Source organism: Lipophrys pholis, assembly GCF_963383615.2.
Source record: "Lipophrys pholis genome assembly, chromosome: 19".
NCBI lineage: Eukaryota > Metazoa > Chordata > Actinopteri > Blenniiformes > Blenniidae > Lipophrys > Lipophrys pholis.
Genome location: NC_137647.1, coordinates 7,733,247 through 7,738,810, shown reverse-complemented (window position 1 = coordinate 7,738,810; position 5,564 = coordinate 7,733,247).

The following is a 5,564-nucleotide window of genomic DNA, read 5'->3' as shown; positions in this document are numbered from 1 at the left end:
TGACCGACTGACTGTCTTCGGTCGCTGGAAGCTTCGGTAACCGGCAGGCAGAGAGGCTGAGGCCGACAGGACGTCTCACTCTACTCCAAAAGACGAGGACGTCTCACTCCTGTGTAAAAGATGAGGGCGAGGCGCATGCGCAGTAACTGTGATCACTGTAAACAAAGCGTGTAGATTAGTTTAGTTTTATGAAGTTAGCTCAATGTTTCAGCATGTAGGAGTCTAATCACGTTTGTTCCGACGGCATCATTGTGAGCGTGAAGCTGTAACCTTTTTTTTTTCTCCAAATTTAAGCTTAACTTTAACACTGCCCCACATGTGAACACACAGGCTTAAGATTTGTATAAAACTTTTTTTTTCACCTAAGGTCGGAGATCAGAGTGATTTGTTCATGTGTAATTGAATACAAACAAAGTGCATGTTGTTTTCATTGTTGTTTATTGGTCAGTATTTCTCACAGGCAATAATAATCATTGTCATAATAGTGCACTTTTCCTTTTTTTGTAATTATACTACAGACATTTCTCTTTGTAATCATCATTCATTGTGTGAGCTGTTTTTTTTTTTTAACTCTACCCACCCTCCCCCACGCTCTTCATCCTCCTCCCTCCATTTTTTTTCTTTTTAAAACTTTCTTTTCCGACATGATAGATTTTTTCAGAGTGAAAAAAAATCTTTCTTTTTTTTCCTCTACTGTGTTGGAGTGGAGGGTTAGAAGATGATGGAAGCAGTGGTGACAGGGTAGGGTAGGGTGGGCGGGGGGGGGGGGGCGGAGCCGGGGTGGAGGGGAACATGATTATAGTTGTATTATTCTAACCGCAGAAGAAGAATGAGCAATGATGATGAGAGGAAGAGTCATATGGTGACTACAGTGTCGATAAAACATAGTGAGCGCTACATAGATAATGGATGGCATACAATGGAGACAGAAACAGGCACACAGTGTGTACAATCGCACACAGCATCTGTGTCAAAGTATACAGGGTATAAAATGTATACAAGGGGGGGGGGTGATTATATTAGGGGGTGAGATATGCGTGTCTGGGGACAAGGATGGGCGTGGAGGGGGATCCAGGAGGTACAAAGAGGAGGATTGGGAGGGGGCGGGTGTAGAAAATGTAAAGTGAATGAGTGGAGAGGAATGATGGAGGGAGGGGTGAGGTTTCTTTCAATAGGAGTGTATTGCGCAAATGATCCTCGTACCCTGTCGTGTCACTGAATGGTGTCTGATGCAGGGTCCTCTTTTTTTGTTTTGTTCTCAGAGCAGAGCAGAATCTGGCCTTTTTTTCTCCCCCATATTCTCTCTTCTTATCTGCCCTCCAACTGGTCCTTGTCTCTCTAAAGATTGGACGTAAGGTGACTCTGACCTCATGTTTGAAAAAAAAAACAATGGAACACTACTTTCTTTTACTGTTCGGTGAACGTGTAACCGTAAAACTCCTTGACCTTCGGGATGTGGATTCGCCTACAGGTGTCCGATGTGAGCACGGGGATGGGAAAATAAAGCCTCGAACGACACAAGAAGAAACATTAAAAAAACATTGACATTGAGAGTAGACAGTATGATAAAACCCAGCACAGATGGAGAAACCGTCTAGATTATAGCTACTGAGATAATTCTGCTTGAATAAGATAAGTTTACCCAAAACCTTTCGAAACGTTTCCCATGGGGCTACAATCGTCAAGTGGGATATAAAACCATCAATGACAAAGAAAAAAAAAAAAGAAATCCTATTGAAAGCTTTTTATGCTTGAAACTCCAGATAATTCAAAAGAAATAATCTCATCAATTTGAACGCATCCTCAGATAGACACATTAACAAATTAGTTCAATTCTGTAAGAACAACAGGTATGACCAGTTTGAACTCCCTCTGGTGGAAGAAAACGTCCACAAAGCAGATAAAGATTGGATTGGTAACCTTATCGAACACTTTGCCGACACTACCAGGTTAGCAGCAATGCTATTTGGTGAGTTTTAGCACAACATAAACAATCAAGCTTCAAATTAAAACACACACTGAACATTTATGATGAGTGAAGAAGCTTAAATCAGTCACCTTGTGTACCCATGATTGATGCAGCCCAACGTGATTCGGTGTGTTACGCAACTCATTTAGGTTGTATTACACAATATGTGATATATATTTGCATGGTTTTTTTTTCATCTAAATTGATTTACATGCATGATGCAAGTTATGCAATTTTTTTAAGTCCCTTTTTTACAGTTACAATATGTTTGTGATGAGTCGCATCATCTACATAATGTAAATGAGTTTTTACAGTGAAAACTTTGCATTATGTATGCAACCGGTATGATACATATGTGAGTAATGTTTGTTACGTTAAGTGGCTCCGGTATGCACTTGATTTGAGTTACGCCGTGTATACTTCAAGTTATGTGTACTTAACTTAAACTGAATTGTGTCAACCACAGGATGTAATTTCCGTGTGTGACGCAAGTTACATTATCTATATAATGTAAGTTGGAAAACTTTGCATAATGAACACTTTATAGGTTACAGTATACATCCAAGGTATGTCACAAATGGGATTTTATCAGGTCACATTACACAGAGTTACCCTCAATTAAGTTGTGAGCTTAGTTTTAACTGGGTGACACAATTCAAATTCCATTATCTGCCTCTTGTAAGTTATATCTCACATAAACAGTGTGTTGCAAAGTGATGTGATGTACACATTTTGCTCATTTCCAGTGGATTACACAGATAAAGCGCAATACATTACCTGCAAGACAACTGGTGCTACATGTGAGACTGAAGTTACATTACACATGTAACATTACATAATGAGTGAAGGTTCCTAAAAGTTTCAGTTTAGACAGGCACATAATGTAAACACATTACAGTTACATTCCACCAGTTTTCTTTCCACCAGAGGTCAAAACAAACCTACATATACGTATGTTGTATTCTCACAAATGAAAGATTAACTGCTGTTCCTTTGGACATGAGGATACGCTCGATGATATCTCTCAGTGTGGATGCTAAACATAATATTCAGCTCCTCCTGTATTTGACATATTAAAACCTGTTATCATGTTAATATTTGCTAATTGGTTGGTAACTTCAGAAGAGGAATGAAATTCAGTGCGATTGCACTCCATTAGATCAGTCAATAAATGCACATTTTCACTTGCCGGGTGAACTTGATGAAATAACAGAGGGGGTTATGGGCAAATGTTAAAGTTTACAACTTGTTGAATAGTCATGGTGTTTCTGCTCAAAAGTAGCTGACCGGCTGAGAAACAAACCAGGCTTAGGATGAGGCTTAATTTAAAAGATCTGTGCACGTTTTCCAATACAGACGCGGACACACACAAACCAGACGACCTTGAAGTATTTTACCTAACATTCCTGCAGCTTCGCATTACACTCTACTTTGCCTCGGGTGTCAATAAAAACCAAAAGAAACTGAGGGGGAAAAAGAAAAAAAGAAAAAGAAAGGTGGCCAGAGCCTCGGTTTGAAGGCAAAACAATGGAGATTTTCACATTATAGTATCTCCTCCTGAAAGTGGAATTTTGGTTTGTGCCCAGCAAACTGGTTGACAGATGAACGAAATCCAAACTCAACAGGTGAAACACAACAAGATATTTTTGCAGCATCAGTTTCCAAAATGGCAAATAAAAAGGGGGAGGAATTATTTTAAAAGATTTGTTTTTTTTCCCCAGGGAATGCTGCTTGGTTTCAGCAGCATCGGACATCTATTGTTATTGACACCTCCCCTGTTCGAAAGCCCGTCTCCTACTTTTGCATTCATGAAAAGATAATCACACTTTCAACAAACACATGGCAAATAATAAATACATACATAAATAAATACATTTCTCAATAAATATATAGAACAAAAATATGTCTACGCTCTTGCAGTAATTTGAAAAATTTTCTTTTTTTTTTGACATTCAACATGGTTAGTGCCACTCTGGTTTGCTGGTTGCAAACAGAAAAAACGTAAAACATACACACATACACGCACCTTCTCACACACCCACACATCCACGCAAAGGCTGGAGCAGAGTAGAAAATATAAGGGTTAGACAGTCAAAAATAAAACAGATACATTTCATTCTTTCATAGTGGCTTTGTTTTTCCTCCCCGGGTGTGAAGTGTGCAGAGACACACCTGAGTCCTTTCTGTTTCTCCCTCTTCCATTGTTGTGTGTGTGTGTGTGTGTGTGTGTGTGTGTGTGTGTGTGTGTGTGTGTGTGTGTGTGTGTGTGTGTGTGTGTGTGTGTGTGTGTGTGTGTGTGTGTGTGTGTGTGTGTGTGTGTGTGTGTGTGTGTGTGTGTGTGTGTGTGTGTGTGTGTGTGTGTGAAGTATTTGTTACTTTCTGTCCTCAGTTTTTTCCTCTCCATTCAGAGAGGTAGCGAGTTTTTGTCGAGGCTTCTGAGTCTCAGTCTTTTGTCAGAGGAAATTAAACATAGAATGGGTTTCTGTTGCCTGTTTGTGAAGCTAAAAAAAAGCTTAAAAGACCTGGTGGTCTGGTTTGACCAGCCCGTTCAGTTTGTGAAAGATTCAAATAGTTTCCCATCTCTGTAAAGATCTGAATTTTTTTTGCCCCCAAGTCTGTCTGAATGCAATATTCACATGCCAGCATATACCTATTGGGTGATTCCTTCTCTCTAAGTTGCAGTTGAAGTGATTCTGCTCTCATATGTTGTAAATTTCACAACAGGACAGCACAAAAATGTTTGGCTGAAGCAGATATGAGGCTCCGGCTCAGCAACAAAGGAGTGTATCAGTTGTTATGGGCTTCTTTAACATGTCCAAACTTTTAAATGTAAACTTTTCAGAGTGACTTTTGAGATTTACTCATTATTGTGCCATTTGTCTTCTAAAACACATTTCTCTGAATTTGAAGAATTTGCAGATTTACTGGTTTGTATGGGGATTGATTGATATTGTCTCAGCGAGAAGGTCCAGGCTCAAATCCTGGTCGGGGCCTTTCTGTGTGGAGTTTGCATGCTCTCTCCCCATGTGCGCTTGGGTTTCTTCCGCATACTCTGGTTTCCTGCCACGGTTCAACAACATGCATGTGAGGTGAACTGTTGACCCTAAATTTCCCCAAAGTGTGAACGAGTGAGGTTATGTGTCTGTGTGTTTTCCCTGTGATGGACAGTTAGCCTGTCCAGGGTGAATCCTGCTCTCACCCATTGTGAGCTGGGAATGTCTCTGGCAACCCTGAACAAGATTAATTGGTATATAAGATAGATGGATGTAAATAAGGTAAAACAATTCCAGACTGCCGAAATGGTAAAAATGCACTATATAAGTCAAGTTCATTCATTCATTATCATAGCAAGCGATGCCAAAAGCACTTTTCATGCGGGTTAGTCCAGTAAAAAGTGCTTCAAATGGGACAGAAAACATAATTCAACAGCTTCAAAGACATTTTACTTGTTCATATAAATGTCAACGTGTTGAATGTTCTGGCTGTTTTGGTCGTATGTACTTATATCGTTTCATGTTAAACATTTTGTGTTTTTTTAAAAATTCATATTTATGGTTCATATAGATTAAAAAATGGCTTCTTTTTTTTTAATTTT